The sequence below is a fragment of the Cebus imitator genome, unplaced genomic scaffold (assembly GCF_001604975.1).
Source record: "Cebus imitator isolate Cc_AM_T3 unplaced genomic scaffold, Cebus_imitator-1.0 Scaffold67, whole genome shotgun sequence".
Taxonomy (NCBI): domain Eukaryota; kingdom Metazoa; phylum Chordata; class Mammalia; order Primates; family Cebidae; genus Cebus; species Cebus imitator.
The window spans coordinates 1,038,323-1,056,036 of NW_016107382.1; the positions used below are offsets into that span (position 1 = coordinate 1,038,323).

General features: G+C 36.1%; 1 pseudogene; it reads left to right on the forward strand.

The window, feature by feature from the left end:
• The window catches only part of LOC108305826, a 57,068-nt pseudogene extending 39,777 nt beyond the window's left edge, over positions 1–17,291 (forward strand).
• The last annotated feature ends 423 nt before the right edge of the window (positions 17,292–17,714 follow it).

Here is a 17,714-nt window from a genome sequence, read left to right on the forward strand (position 1 = left end):
CAGCAGTGGGTTTGGTCTTCTTTGGAGCACATCGCTCATCTCTTCAGCCGCCTTCTTCCACTTTGAAGGACCCCGGTGGTCACACTAGGCCAACCCAGATAATCCAAAATAAACTCCCTATTTTAGATCAGAGGGTTAGTTCCCTAGTCTGTTTGTGCTACTATAAGAAAATAACACAGACTGAATAATTTTTAAAGAATAAAATTTATTTTTCACAATTCTGGAGGCTGGTAAGTCCAAAATCAAGGTGCTGGTATACTCAGTGACTGTCCAGTGTGGATCTTGGCCTCTGGAGGAGATGTTTGCTAGGTCCTCACATGCTATAAGGGACGGAAGGGTAAAAGATATAAACACAGCTGTCTCCACCTTTCATAAGATCCCTAATTCTACATATAGTGACTTTGCTGTCATTATTTAGTTACCTCCTAATGGCCCTGTCTCTTAATACTGTTGTATTGAGGGTTACGTTTCAACATGAATTTTGGAGGAAACACAAACAGTCAAGACCTGGTGACCTTTTTTTTTTTTTTCCTTTTTCTCACATAAAAAATACATTTATTTCATCTTAATAATCCAAAAAGTCTACACTTGTTCCAACAACTACTCAAAAGTCCAGTGCAGTATCTCACTTAAATATCATCTAAATTGAGATGTGGGCAGAACTGAAAGGTGTGTGTTTCATCCTGAGGCAAATTTTTCTCTAGCTGTAAGCCTGTAAAATCTAACAAGGCATGTGCTTCCAAAATATAATGCTGGGATTGGCATAGGATAGACATTCCCATTCCAAAAGGGAGGAAGCAACAAGAAAGAAGAAAGGGCTGACAGTTCCCAAGTATGTCTAAAACCTAAGAAGGTAAACAACATTAAATCTTGAGACATGAGAATAATATTCTTTGACTCCATGCCCTGACTTCTGAACATACTGGGGTAGAGGTTGGGGCCACAATTCCCATGACTTTGCTGCACCCAGCCCATGCAGAAAATCTCACTTGTTGGAGTCAGATACTTGTTACTCTCCTCAACTGGCTTTACAGGCTAGTGGTTCTTAGGTCTTTGGAGCAGTCCTGTGCCCACAGCTCTACTAAGGTTTGCCCTAGTGAAGACCTCTGTGGTAGCCTCACTTCTTCGGTGGCTCTCCGGGCCCAGTAACTCTCTGAGGCATCCTTTGAAATCTGGATTGAGGTAGCTATGTCTCTATGACTCATGCATTCTGAGAATCTGAAGTTAGCACTTTGTGGACACTGCTAAGTTGTAGCCCCTGTGCTCTATGATGTGGTGGCCCGAGCTGTGCCTGGGTCAGCTTGAGCCAGCTGCGAAGCTGAGGGATGCTGTGCTGGTGTATGAGGCAGAAACTTGAGGTTGCTCTGGAAAGCAAACCCCGAGGTCCCATGGGAACACTGAGCCCTCCCTTGAAACCATTCTGCCCTCTTGTTCTTGGTACTCTGGGCTTATAACAGGAGTAGCAGTCTCGAAGATCTCCAAAATGCCTTCAGAGTTAAACTTGCATTTTCCTGATAAATAGCATCTGTCTTCCTTCTATTCAGAGTAACCTTGTCAAATATTCACTTGGCCAAACACTTAATGTTTTCTCCTAAAGATACCTTTTGATTCTTTACAATCTGGCTGGGCTGAGAATTTTCTAAATTTTTGAGTTATGCTTCTCTTTTAATTGTAAATTCCATCTTTAAAATATGTCTCTCTTCTTGCAATTTACTATAGGAAATTAAGAGAAGCTATGCAGCACCCTGAACATTTTGCTTAGAGATTTCTTCTACTACCAAATATCATAATTCTCTGCTCTTAAGTTCTGCCTTTCACAAGATACTAGAATATGAACACAGTGTAGCCAAGTTCTTTGCTTCTTTCTAACCAGGATGGCCTTTGCTCCAGTTTCCAATAAGATATTCTGTATTACCATCTAAGACCTCATCAGAATGGCCTTTACCGTCCACATTGCCACTAATATTTCGATCATGATCATTTAGATAATCACTAAGAAGATTGGTGATCTGTCTACAACTCTTCTCTTCTTCTCAGCCCTTAATAAAATAGGCCTTTATGCTCCAGCCTCTATTCATTATCCACTTTGAAAGCTGCTTCCACATTTTTAGGGTTTTTTTTTATTTTGTACCAACATCCAAGTTGTTGATACCAATTTCTTGCTATATTTGGATACCAATTTTGCTGCTATAACAAAATACCACAGACAAGATACTTTATTAGGTTTGTGCAAAAGTTATTGTGGTTTTGGGTATTAAAAGGAATGACCAAAACCACAATTACTTTTGTGCCAACCTAATATAAATCACAGAAATTTATTTTTCAAGTCTGGAAGTTGAAAAGTCCAAGATTAAGGCACTAGCAGATTTGGTGTCTGGTGAGGCACCTCTGTTGTCTGCTTTCAAGATAGCAACATGTTTCTGCATCATCTGGACAGGAGTCTGCCTTCATGACTTCATCATCTCCTAAAAGTTCTACTTTGTAATATTGTTGTTTTGGCCATTAAATTATAACATGAATTTTGGAGGTGTCACAAACATTCAAACCATAGCAACTGGCTACCTTAAATCTCCTTTGTTAAGTTACATAATATACTCACCAGTCCAGGGAATTAATATATAGACATGTCTTTAAGGCTATTATTTTGCATACCACAATATGTATAATTTATATGTAGTATATTTTTTAAATATAAAATGCTTATTAGATATTATTTTATTTGAACTCTAAAAATTGACTGTTCAAAAGTAAAAGTAATAAAAATATAGGAATAATATGAGTTTACTGAATATGTAGAAGCAAAATATATGACAATAGGGAGCAAATAAATATGTGTTTTATTATTCTCTCATTGTAAAGTACCTGACAATTTTTGAAAATATACTGTTATTAGTTGAAATGCATTTTGTGATCTCTAGAGAAACCATTAATTAGAAAAAGTTACAAATAAAAAGGTGATAGACCTGAAAAAATAAATCTTCAATTCACCCTTCAAAAAAGATTAGAAAAGGAGGAACAAAGAAATAAATAATAAAGCAGATAAATAGAAAATGATCTAGGATGTCAATAGCTACATTAAATATAAATGTATAAAACATCAAAAGAAAGACAGCTAAAAATAAGAAATCCACTAAATGTTTACAAGAAATATACTTTAAATATGAGGGAGACAAGCTAAAAAGAAAATATCAATATAAATCATAAGACCAAATATTAATATGTTATTTAGGTATTTTAATATACAACAAAATAAAGAGGAAGAAAAAGAAGTACATTAGTTTATATGTTCTAAGCTGTATACAATTATACTTCTAACTGCTTAATGACTAAACTAATTTTACAATTAAATAAAAAAGACTTCTTTATTCCTACTTGGGCATTTTGTTTTGTTTTGTTTTTTGAGACAGAATCTTGTGCCATCACCCAGGCTGGAATGCAGTGGTATAACAGCTGACTGCAACCTCGAACACCTGGACTCGAGTGATCCTCCTACCTCAGCCTCCCAAGTAGCCAAGACTACATGCGTGGATCACCACGCTCAGCAAATTGTTTTTAATTACTATTTTTTGCAGACAGGGTACTGCTATGTCCCAGGCTAGTCTCAAACTCCTGGCCTCAATTTCACCTTGGAAGGATCCTCCCAGAGTTCTGGGATTACAGGCATTAGCCACCACTCCCAGACACCACTTGGCTATTTTAAAATCTCAAACTTTTAATAGAGAACCAGAAGCCTCTCTTTATTTATTTATTTTTTTATATAGTTAATGATACTTTATTATGCTCTCAACAGTTTGTTAAGAGGTTGGATCTTCTGTTAAGTGTTCTTTTTTTTTTAATTGCACTTTAGGTTCTGGGGTACATTTGCAGAACATACAGGATTGTTGCATAGGTACATGCATGGCAATGTGGTTTACTGCCTCCATCCCTGTCACCTATATCTGGCATTTCTCCCCATGTTATCCCTCCCCAAATCCATATCCCCCACTGTCCCTCCTCAAGTGCCCCCCAACAGACCCCAATGTGTTATGCTTCTCTCCCTGAGTCCCCATGTACACTGTTTAACATCCGTCTATGAGTGAGAATGTGTGGTGTTTGATTTTCTGTTTTTGTGTCAGTTTGCTGGGAAAGATGGTTTCCAGATTCATCCATGTCCCTACAAAGGACACAAACTCATCGTTTCTTTATGGCTGCTGCTTAGTATTCCATGGTGTTTATGTGCCACATTTTCCTTGTCCAGTTTATGGTCAATGAGCATTTGGGTTGGTTCCAGGTCTTTGCTATTGTAAACAGTGCTGCTATGAATGTATGTCTGCATGTGTCTTTATAATAGAACAATTTATAGTCCTTTGGTTATATATCCAGTAATGGGATTTCTGGGTCAAATGGAATTTCTATTTCTAGGTCCTTGAGGAATCGCCACACTGCCTTCCACAATGATTGAATTAATTTACACTCCCACCAACAGTGTAAAAATGTTCCTATTTCTCCACAGCCTCTCCAGCATCTGTTGTCTCCAGATTTTTTAATGATAACTATGCTAACTGATGTGAGATGGTATCTCAATGTGGTTTTGATTTGCAATTCTCTAATGACCAGTGATGGTGAGCATTTTTTCATGTTTGTCGGCCTCATATATATCTCCTTTTGAAAAGTGTCTGTTCATATCCTTTGCCTACTTTTGAATGGGTTTATTTTTTTCTTGTAAATCTGTTTTAGTTCTTTTTAGATTTTGGATATTAGGCCTTTGTCAGATGGGTAGATTGCAAAAACTTTTTCCCATTCTGTTGGTTGCTGGTTCACTCTACCAATTGTTTCTTTTGCTGTGCAGAAGCTCTGGAGTTTAATTAGATCCCATTTGTCAAGACTCAACAAGAAAAGAAAACTTCAGGCCAATATCCATGATGAACATAGATGCAAAAATCTTTAATAAAATACTGGCAAACTGATTGCCACAGCACATCAAAAAGCTTATCCACCATGATTAAGTAGGCTTCATCCCGGGGATGCAAGTCTGGTTCAACATACGCAAGTCTATAAACGTAATGCACCACATAAACAGAACCAAAGACAAAAACCACATGATTATCTCAATAGATGCAGAGAAGATCTTGGTCAAAATTCAACAGCTCTTTATGCTAACAACTCTCAATAAACTAGGTATTGACGGAACGTGTCTCAAAATAATAAAAACTATTTACAACAAACCTGCAGCTAATATCATACTGAATGAGCAAAAACTGAAAGTATTCCCTTTGAAATCTGGCACTAGACAAGGATGCCCTCTCTCATCACTCCTATTCAATATGGTATTGGAAGTTCTAGCCAGAACAATCAGGCAAGAAAAAGAAATAAAGAGTATTCAATTAGGAAAGGAGGAAGTCAAATGGTCTCTATTTGAAGACGACGTGATTGTATATTTAGAAGACCCCATCGTCTCAGCCCAAAATCTCCTGAAACTGATAAGCAACTTCAGCAAAGTCTCAGGACACAAAATCAATGTGCAGAAATCACAAGCATTCCTATACACCAATAACAGACAGAGAGCCAAATCATGAACTAACTGCCATTCATAATTGCTACAAAGAGAATAAAATACCCAGGAATACAACTAACAGAGGACGCAAAGGACCTCTTCAAGGAGAACTACAAACCACTGCTCAAAGAAATAGAGATGACACAAACAGATGGAGAAACATTCCATGCTCATGGTTAGGAAGAATCACTATTGTGAAAATGGCCATACTGCCCAAAGTAATTTATAGATTCAACACTACCCCATCAAGCTACCTATGATCCTCTTCAAAGAACTGGAAAAAAACCACCTTAAATGTCATATGGAACCAAAAGACAGACCATATAACCAAGTCAATTCTAAGCATAAAGAACAAAGGTGGAGGCACCATGCTACCTGACTTCAAACTATACTACAAGGCAACAGTAATCAAAAGAGCATGGTACTGGTACCAAAACAGAGATATAGACCAATGGAACAGAACAGGGGCCTCAGAGGCAAGGCCACACATCTACAACGAGGTTTGATTTTTGACAAACCTGACAGAAACAAGCAATGGGGAAAGGATTCCCTGTTTAATAAATGGTGTTGGGAAAGTGGCTAGCCATGTGCAGAGAAAAGAAACTGGACACCTTCCTGACACGTTATACTAAAATTAACTCCAGATGGATTAAAGACTTAAACATAGACCTAAAATCATAAAAACCCTAGAAGAAAACCTAGACAAAACCATTCAGGACATAGGCATAGGCAAGGACTTCATGAGTAAAACACCAAAAGAAGCCTCTCTTCATATATTTTAAGCCCTAAATTTCAGATTAATCATCAATTGACTATTTAAAATGCAAGAATATATAAACTATTGTACCCTTCAAATAGAATAAATATTTTCAGTATTAATTATAGCTTGTCTTTTTTTAAACTACTCCTTCAATTGTATTGACATAATCTTCAAGTTAGATCCCATTATCAACACGTAAACAACAAATTATTCCAGCACTGATATTAGAGGGCTTTAGGATTTATGAATCCCACTTCTACGAAACTAAATTTAAAAATTAGCTGGCATGGAGGTGTACACTTGTACTTCCAGCTACTATGGAGGATAGGGTGAAATGTTTGCTTGAGTCTGGAGATAGAGGCTACAGGGCACCATAATCACGCTACTGTACTCCAGCCTGGGGGACAGAGTGAGACACTGTCTCATTTAAAAAAAAAAAAACAGAGTTATGATAAAACAGTGATCATCAAAAAATATTATGTCAGTAACAAATTTTTCTTATAATTTAAATCTGTCTAAGAGGTATATATATAAAAGAATTATACATGGGTTATTATATAAAATAAAAGTGGTTTAGTATTAATTAATTATCTGCCACATATGGTACTTAAGATGTGTTTTCTCCCTTGGAGAAGATTTATGAAATTTTGTAATGTGTGTACAAGGTGAGGATGTTTGTGGATTTGTAGATATGTCTTTGTGATTGGCATTAAATAAGCAGTTTCAGATAAGAGGAGTTCTAGGATTGTCTCTACTCTTTACCATTAGGGGATGTCCTCCTATGTTATTATCCACTTCCATTTGTATAAGATATATAATGAATGTGTGATTACCAAACACATTATACATTGAAATATTAGAAAATGTCTACAATATGATCATAAGCTGAAGTCACAGCAGGTTCTCATTTAAATCAAGTGGAAATGTAGGGGAAATTTATCACTTCTTCAAGTCTGTAATATTTTACTAATATTCTACAAGCTTTAAACTTCCACTGTTGTTTGGAAAGACTGGTCACTTATATACCAGTAAATACTGGTAAACCAAAGCTTATATAAATTTATCAACTTTCTCCCTAGAGGCAAAAGCTTGAAGAGATCTGTCAACTTCTACTATAGGGAACTACTACTATAAACTGAAAGAATACCCAATGTCGTCTCATAAACTTTTTACTAACTTCTTCAGGCTTTTTCAGGACCAGTGACAACTGATGTTTTCTAAGGGAATGCATGTGTGTAAATGCGAAGAGAAAAATAAGTGTCATGGTTCACATTATATATGAATTTGAGACAACCTCAGAAGGTTTCTGAGGAATTATTCCTCTTATACTCTCTTTTATTTGTATAGGACTTACAGGATCATTGGTTTTTATTTTTAATTTACAATTATAAATAAATATTTATAGTTTTTCAATATATAATTGACCCTCTTCTGAGGAATGAACTGCCTCTAATATTTATGCAATTATTGACTGGTTGCATATTGCAACAGCCCATGACTCACCCAATTATCTTAATTTTTAAATAGTCTTTCTTATTGAGCCAATAAACTTAATTGTTGATGCTCATTAGATTCTATTCTTATATAATTTACAAGTGTTAATTGTGGTGAAAATGACAAATGTTTCACAAATTTTCTGGTTCTCTTCTCCTTCCAGAAACATGCTGTTTGAGTTCTGCCCTGAATTAGGGATTGAATGTTTGTGCCTCCTCAATACGTAATGTTGACATCCTATCACTTGAGGTGATAGCATTAGAAGGTGGGGTCTTTGGAAGGTAATTAGGATTAGATAAGGTCAATAAAATGAGTCATTTATGAATGGGATTGGTGCCCTTATGATTGCCTAGGGAGTCTGCTTCCTCTCTTTGCCATGTGAGAATACAATGAGAAGATAGCCTACTGTGAACCAGAAAGTGGGCCCTCACCGCACACTGAATTGGCCAGTGACTAGATCTGAGATTTCCCAACCTCTAGAACTATGAAAAATAATTGTTGTTTAATCCACCCAGCTTATGATATTTTGCTATAGCAGCGCAAGCTAAGACACCACAACTAACTCTGAACACTGATAATTAAGCCTGACTTATATCCACTACTTCTAGGTGGAAGAATTACTGAGCTAGCAACATGATTCTCCATGATGTTCCAAGTTTACAGGAAACAGAACATATGGCAATGAAATCAAAATATGCTGGAATGCTGAGCCCATCAATGATAGACAACTGAAACTGAGAAGAGAATAGTGTGTATATGTATGTGCATATTTTATTTATTCAATGAAGATTTATTGAGAATCTACTGTGTGCCTTGCTTTAGATACAATAGTGAATAAGGCCCCATCCCTAAGAAAATAGTCCTTTTACAAGCAAGAAATAAACATTTTGTGTGTGTGAAGGTACTAATCTTTAAAGATTATTGGTTAATTCAGCATATAGTAACCTAATATGACTAATATAACTCTAAAAGTTTAACCAGTGAATTTCGAGTTTATGTGACTCAATAGTCATTACAATTTTTCCAATCCAGGTAGATCATATAGATGACTAAGTTAGAAAAAAATTTTTAATTGTAATTTAACAGAAAACAAATTCAAGATCAGTGTAGGAATAAAAATAGAAATACAGTGTAACACCCACACACAAATCACCTATAATCTCACCATCAGAAATAACCTTTCAAATTGTTCTTGTTTATTCTCTCTCTCCTCTCTCTCTCTCTCTCTCTCTATATATATATATATGTATATATATACGTATACATACATATATATACATATACATATATATATAGACACATTTTTTAACTAAGAAAATGCTTTAGTAGTAAAATTGGAGCCAAAAAGACTCAATAAGAGATTCAAAAATATTCAAAATTGGAGCCAAAGAGATTCATTGCAAAGCTATTCAATAGATTTAGGGCAAATCACAAGAATTGAACTAGGATAGTGAGATTAGAAATCAAAAAGAGTTAAAAAATTTTAGGAAGCAAAATCACAATGATCACATGTTGGGATTGCAGCAAAAGCAACAATAACTACAAGTGTGTTTTTAACTCATATAGGGACCGCATTTTCAACTGAGATAGAGATTTAAAAATGAAAAACTGATTAAGTCACTGTCCATGGCCCAGGAACATTGCTTTTTAAAATTTTAAGTAGAACCCGTAAAATGCACTTGACTACTCTTATTCATGCTATATCCTCACACCAATATCTTGTTTCCCAAAGACAAAAATCTATATTTATTGGTCTAAAATGCAAGATGACAACTTTTTAAAAATGTAATGGCAATGTGGCCTCATTAGTTCCTCTAAACCCAAATTACAAATTTGTAAATAGCACTTCTTATAGTTATTTTGAAATGATTATAAGCTCATTGAATTTCTCTTTCCTGCCAGATGCTTCATCATTTGAATATTTTGCACAATTTATAAAAAATTATTTTATATCTGCAACTGCATGGAACATATCTCCTCCAAAACTTAACTTCAAGATTTTTATGCTCACCAACTGTTCCAACATTGCTTTTTCCATATCTTTTAACTAAACCACATCCATTATTCTGTCTCAAAACATGTCTGTCTGAATTGAAACATACCTGTCTCTTCAACATGAATCCTATCAGGTTTTCTATCCACCCATTTATTTTGTAAACACCACAGTTCTGTAACATTTTCAGCAATTAAAAAAGTCAATTCTATTTTAACTTTCTTTCCTCTAAAATCAAGATGACCTTTGAATAATAATGCATTTTTAATTAAAATAATCAAAATTTGAGGACAAAAGGAAAATATTTCTCTTGGTTTATTCATCTAATCTGCCAATAAATTAAACTATGTCAAGCAAATGTCGAAAGACTGATAATACACTGTCCATGCATCTTTTCCCCTCCAAATATGCATAGTGCTATCTTGGTAGCAAAAACTCAGTTTTAAAACTGCTCTTTGTCTTAGAAATTCTTTTGTGTTACAGGCTTCTCAATTATAAAATGCTAGCAAACTTCTGTAAAGTTATACACATAGCATTAAGCACTCTTTTGTTCTCTAAAGTATTAATAATTTAGGGTCATTGTGACCCACAGGGAAGATAAAATAAAGATATCTTATGTTTAAAGAAAGTACTTTGTTTCTAAGTTTTTATAGAAAGTTAGTTGAAAAAATTCTTTTATCTAAAATTATATTCCCACTTTAATGATCATGCAGAATATGCTTTGTCTTGGTATCTTCACAATGTTAGGAAATAGATACTGTTATAGAATGAAAGTTTATGTTCTTCTCAAATTCATATATTGAGGCCTAATACCCAGTGTGATATTTGTATGTGGAACCTTTGGAAAGTAACATGAATGGAATTAGTATTCTTATAAAAGAACTTCCAGAGGGCTTCGTTGCCCCTTTAGCAACGTGAGACCATGCTTCACATATAAAGATAAAAAGTGAAAAGACAGTTGTCTATGAACCAGAGAGCAGAGACACTCACCAGAAGCTGAATATGCTGGTGCCTTGATCTTAAACTTCTCAGCCTCCAGAGCTGTGAGAAACAAATTTCTATTTTTAAGCCACCCAGTCTACAGTATTAGTTTAGCAGCGCAAATGGACTAAGACCGAAGATGGTACCCAAAAGTGGGGGTGTTGCTATATCAAATACCTAACAATGTGTGAGCAACTTTGGAAGTGGATAATGAGTAGAGACTGGAAGAGTTTAGAGAGGCATGCTAGGAAAAGCCTACGTGCTTGTGAACAGACCATTAAGGGTGATTCCTGTAAAGGCTCAGAAAGAAAAAAGGAGAGCTATCAAGAAAGTTTCAGTCTTCCTAGAGAACATCCCAGTAATTCTCAACAGAATTTGGTAGACATATGGGTGGTAAATGCCAATCTGATGAGGTCTCAGATGGAAACAAAGAATGTATTATTGGACTCTGTAAGAAAGATTATGCTTGTTATAAAATGGCAAATAACTTGGGGAAATTGTGTTCCTGTTTTAGCATTTTGTGGAAAGTATAACGTGCAAGTGATGAAACTAGATATTTGTCTTCAGAAATGTCTCAGTAAAGTGCTAAAGCAGTGGACTGGCTCTTCCTGACTGCTTACGGTAAAATTCAAATTCAAGATGGAAATGTTAAGCAAAAAGGAACAAGAAATTAAGGACTTGGAAAATTCTCAGGCTATCTATATTGAAAAGAACGAGAAAGCTTTTGGGGAAAGGTCACCCCAAGGGTGACTAAAGACTCTTTGATAAGGAGACCAATCAGCCAACACAACAGAAGCCCAGGACTATTGTTCAAGACAATGAAAGAATAACTCCAAAGGCCTGTCATTCCTTCTTTCTTTCCTATTTCTCCCTTTTGGAATGGAAGTGGCTCTTCCCTGCCTGTTTCCCCATTGTATTTTGGAAGCACACAATGTTTGGTTTCACAGGTTCACAGCTAAAGTAAAATTTGCCTCAGGATAAATCATACCTGGAGTTCACTCATGTCTGACTTAGATGACATTTAGATGATGAACTTTAGATTTTTGACTTGATTCTGGAAAAAGTTAAATTTGCGCAGGACTGTTGGAATGAAATGAATTTTTCTTTTTTTTTTGCATATGAGAAATACATGAATTTTGGGGGCCCAGGATAGAATGCTGTAAACTGAATGCTTATGTCCCATAAAATTTGTAAGTTGAAACCTAAATCTCCAATGTAATATCTAGAAGTGGTGCTTTTGGGAGGTGATTAGTTGATGAGGGCATGGTCCTTATAAATGGGATTAGTACCCTTATAAAAGAGACCCAGGGAGTTATCTTGCTCCTTTGGCCATGTTAGGACACAACAGAAAGTGAACCAGGAAGCAGATCCTCACCAGACACAGAATCTGCTGACGACTTCATCTTGGACTTCCCAGACTCCAGAACTATAAGACAAAAATTTCCGTTGTTTATATTCCACCCAGCCTATGGTAGTCTGTTATAGAAGCTAGACTAAGAATTTCCATTTTTTAAACTCTTGTTCAGCATTTTCTATTTCTATTATTGGCAAATAACTATCAGATGACTTGTTTATAGTTGTTTGGAAGTAGGGGTCTTAACATTGACTATACTTTTAAATAATATTGTTTGTTCACAAAGCACATCTCCTATTGCAGGTTCAGGAGAGAATATTTTTCCTATAATTTTTCCTCTTTCATTATTGGACCTCCTTTCCTTGTCTGTCTTACACTCTTCAGATTTTTGCTCTGCACAAAAATATACTGTTTATTCCTGTCTCATGATGTGAGTTGCTGCACAGAAGCAAATTTTGCGATAGCACACTCCAGGCTCTCTACTCCTAAGAAATAGCCATTAGTTCCTAACCCTTTACTGAATGTTATACCTATGTTGTCTTTCAGTAAATTCGATTGGCTTTGTGTTCTATTGTTTCCAGTATATTCATTTTCTTTTATTGTTCTGATGCTGACTTTGACATTCTGCTTTTTAATGCATCTTTCCCGAGTCTTCTGCTCAGATTTATTCTATACCCTTCCTTGCTTCCTCTGTATTGGTTCTTCACACTCTGGCAATGTGTGTGTTTGAAGCCCTGGTTTCAAACTTGTCTCCTTAATCACTTCTTGAGCAAGGCAGCAAATATTCTCCCTTGAAGCCATTTGAAACAAACACTCTCCTACTTTGAAACGTATTAATACTTATTCAAAAGAGAGGGCATTATGAGTGACACAGTAATGTTTGTCAACCTTGTGTTCAATAATATGAAAATCTGCTTTGGACATAATGATATCTATGACTCAGCTTGTATATGATACACATTAATAAATGCCCTTGAATCGGTCCTTGATTTCAGCTATTTGGTATCAGTAATCTTCCCTCTGGTCACTATGTCATTAGAGTGAACTTTATTCTTGGGTCCTGCTTATCAATCCATGCCTTTTTGATGTTTGCTCATGTCATGCTTTGCTCGTCTTCTCATGTTTTCTATCATCTTTCTGCTTTCGCTTCTACTGTCCTGCTGAGTAATCAAACAAATCTCTAGATACTGTGGTCTTGCTGCTCATCTCGGTAAAGGAAAAAAACAAATAACAGCTGCTGAAATTGTGAACCTTCCTTCCTGGCTGTCAAATTTAGTGAAAACAGATGCTTCAAGAAGTCGTTTGTAATTCAAGCGGGCAGAGAGGAGAAAAAAGAAACTCTTTATTTGCTGAAACTAGAGAAGTTTTGCTGGGTCAACTTAACTTCCATCTTACACACTGGCTGAAAGAAACATTGCAACCTTATTGTCTTGCAAGTTCCCAGAACCGCCTCTCCAAAATACAGTCATCGCTTACATTACAATGCCGAAAAATATGTCCAAGAAAAGCATATGTTATAGGAGAAAAATGATTAGAACTAAGGGAACTAAATGTTTTAAAATGTTAAGCATTCCTCCAGAAAGGTAAAGTATTTCTATTTCTACATGTCTTGGCAAGAACCAGAATACCTAAAGCATAGGAAAGAATATTAAACCAGTTATTAAGAGATGTCAGGTCTGGCTAAGATTCCCCAAGTCATTTTTACTCCTGGCCCTTATATTTTTTAATGGTGAAAAGGGTGGCATTGAATCTGATGACATCTAAACTTTTTTACAATACTAAGTTTCCATGATTCAGTAAATTGAATGCCACTTCTCATACTTTACCAGCAAATGATTGCCAACATAGCATAGTCATTCTAACGAGGCCAAAAGTTTGATGATACATGATAATAGAAAATGTTGTTGAATTTACCAAAATGTTGCCTGTGCCCAGTTTTTTAGTAACAAATCTTTAGCATAAAGTCTATTACGACTGTAGTTAATCTTGTAGCTAACCAGCTAATGAGTGTGTCCACTCATTAGTACAAGTTGGGGGAAAACCTGAAAACAACACCAACGTAAGACAGCCACTGCCTCGTTGGTCTTGTAGGAAGAGAAATACAAATTCTAAGTGTGTTTGTGGCTTTATACAATTAGAAAATTCCAAATGAACCTTAGCATTCAGGGATGCGGAAGAACTGAAGATGGCTATGAGTCTGTTAGGATTTCAGAAGAACCAAAATACAGAAATCTAAAACTGTCTGGACCCTGGGAATAAAAGAGTTTGGAAGGGAGCATTAAAATGATGAAAAGTCAGAGGATAGTAAATAAGAAAATAATGAAGCTTCCTCTGAACTGCAGATAATCACTGTTCATAAGGTTTTCTCAATTAATATGTATTTGTTGAACACTGAGGAAAGTTAGTCACATCTAGATTTTTCTTTAGTCATCTTCAACTTCCATTATAAGTTTCAAGAAGTAATAAGATTGATATGGATGGTCATAAGCAAGAGGCATTTACTGAGTTCTGTTGCTATACATTGAAGCATAAGTGCAATTCAGCTAAAACCTTATGCTTCCATTGAGATGTACTCTGATAGTTTTTCCTGGGATCCAGCTTCTTCAAAATTCTTGACTTTTTGGTCAACATTTTAGAAGTGCTAAGTCCTTAGTGGATTGATGCAACCAGATTGGGTCTCCTTTCTTCTAAAAGAAGCTTACTTCTAAACTTCTTCTCATAATAAACTAATAAAAACTGATATTAATCAAGGAAAGCGTCAGGATAAACAACTTACATAGACAGCTATGCCTTAGAGAGAAACTCAATTTTTCTATCATTTTCCTTTGCATGTTTTTCTTAGTGTCACTTACTTCTCCACACTATATTAAGCCAAGTATAAAATAGAAACAGTGGCTGCCTTTACTTACATTTTCATAACATTTTATCTAGCACTGGCAAGTTGTTTGCTTATTTCTCCAAAGACCATCCCTAGATCACTAAGCAGTTTCACTGGAGATGGAGTTAATAAACAAACAAACAAAACCAAAACAAAATCCTTATAGTAATAAATACATTTTATTTTTCCTGATGTATCCCATTTCATATTTCCTTCCAGAACCTGTAGTTGTAATAGAGAGCTATTTGAAGGCTGTGTTCAAGGATCCTGAATGACAGTCAAATGCTATCCCTTTGTAACTAATTTTTTTAAAAGAAAAATAAATAAATAAGTAAATCTCACTCACTGTAGCCCTACCCTTAATTTATTCAGAATTTATCCAAATCTCGAAAGATAGGAAGGAAGACTCAACTTTAAAAAGTGCAGCTCCAGTACAATCCAACTTGACCTCTGTTGAAACGGCGGTTGTGGAGATCAGTGACCATTATTTACTAAATCTACTAATCTAGTCTCAGTTCTCTTCTTACAAGTCCTATCAATAATATTTGACACAGTTAATCACTCTACTCTTACAAACTCATTTTTCAGTTGGATTCCAAAACAGCATATCAGTTTTGTTTTCCCTTCACCTTCACCTCTCACTGATACCCTTCCTGTCCTGTTTCTTGGCTCTTACTTTGCTCCATAATCTCTTAGTATTGAAGTCCTCAGAGCTCAGTCACAGCATTTTTTCTATATTGACACACACTACTTTCTTCACATTATTTAAAGGTTTTGATGCCCAGTTTTATTTCTATCCGAGACCACTATTCTCAACTTCTGACTTGTATATTCAACTTCCAATTCAATGTCTCCACTGGGTATTTAAAATACATCGCAAATTTTATCTCAAATTTTCGAACTGAATTCCTGATCTTAATTCCCAACCCTGTTTTACCTATAGTTTTTCACATCTCACTTAAAATCAGTTCTGTCCTTCTAGCTGCTAAGGTTAAAAAGTCAAAGACTCATCATTGATTCATCTCATTCTCTCGCACACCACATCCAGTCTGTCAAGAAACTCTGTGGGTTTTATATTCAGCATGTGTTCGTATTCTGATTCCGTGTCAGCACCTAGCTGCTATCACTTTGGGTCAAGCCACAGCATCTCTTCTCTGGATTATTGTAATGCCTCTTAAGTGGTCTCCCTGCTTCTGTCCTTTCCCCCATCTGGAAACTGTTCTCAACATAGCAGCAAAAGTAATCTTTTTAAAACATTTATCATATTATGCTCTCCTCTGCTCAAGTTCGCCCATGTTTTCTTTTCTCACTCAAAATGAATGACAGAATTCTTACAATAGACTACAAAGCCCTACATTATTCAGCCCCCTTATATCTTTCTGACCTCATCTCATTCTACCTATTCTCTTAATCTGTTTTCCTGAAATTTTCCTGTATATATCTGCATGACTCACTTCTTCATCTATTTTAAATCTTTACTTACTTTCTCAATGAGGACAACCTTGCCTGATTTACTGATGCAATCGTTTTGGTACACCTTTAGTTTATTCTTTTCCAAACACCTGATCGCCTTCCAACACACATACATTATTTAAGTATCTATTAGGTTTATTGCCTGACAGCCACTATAAGGACAAGGATTATTTTCTACTTCATTTAAGTCTACAGTGCTGAACAGAAGTGGTTACTCAAACAATAGGTATAGAATCAATGCATAAATTAAAACAATGAAGAGTCTAGGGTCTGACCAAATACCTAATAGAACAACACTGACCGCAGGAGGAAACACATATGCAATTTTAAATGTAGTGTCCCATAAAAATTCTAATTTGCACCATTAAATTCAACAAGTAATAGGATTAGAGTAGAAATATTCTTTGCTATTTACGGTGTTTCACTGCGTGCAGTCTGCTTTCCATTATTCACACATGAGTTTTATCATTCATTTTCTTTCTTTGTATTAATGTTGCCTAGCATCCATTTCCTCTGTATTCCAGTTTATCTTTAACTCCTACTTTAATATTTGACTTTGTTCAGTTCCCGAAATGTAAACTTATTTTGTGCAGCCTGTCTCAGTCTCTGCTTGGTGTTTTGTCCCTTACTTGCTATTTACTTCTGTAACTCCTAGGATGAAAAAGGCCTTCCTTAACTTTGTATGGCTCTATTTAATATCTCTCCCATTCCCAGCCCTCCGCTGGCCGTTCCTCACTGACCCTGCCCTCCCGCGGCGCAGACTGCGGCTCCACCCTGGGCCCGCGAGGCCCTCCTGCCCCGCCCTGCGGCCAGGCCCTGCCCTAGCCTATTTTGTATCTCTACACATTAAAACCTGTGTAATATACTGAAAAAATTGTGGAACTGAGAAAAAAGTGCAATAATAACAATAATAAGCATCTTTTTTTTTTTTTTTGAGACTGTCTCACTTTGTCACCCATGCTGGAGTGCAATGACCCTGACTTGGCTCACTGTAATCTCCACCTCTCAGATTCAAGTGATTCTCCTGCCCCAGTCTCCTAAGTAGCTGGGATGACAAGGGCTCACCACCATGCCCGGCTAATTTTTGTAATTTTGTTAGAGACCAGGTTTCACCACGTTGGTCAGGCTGGTCTCCAACTCCTCAACTCAGATAACCCGCCCCACTTGGCCTCCCAAAGTGCTGAGATTACAGGCATCCATTACTGGAACCACCGCACCCAGCCCAGCACCCATTTTAAAGTTATATCT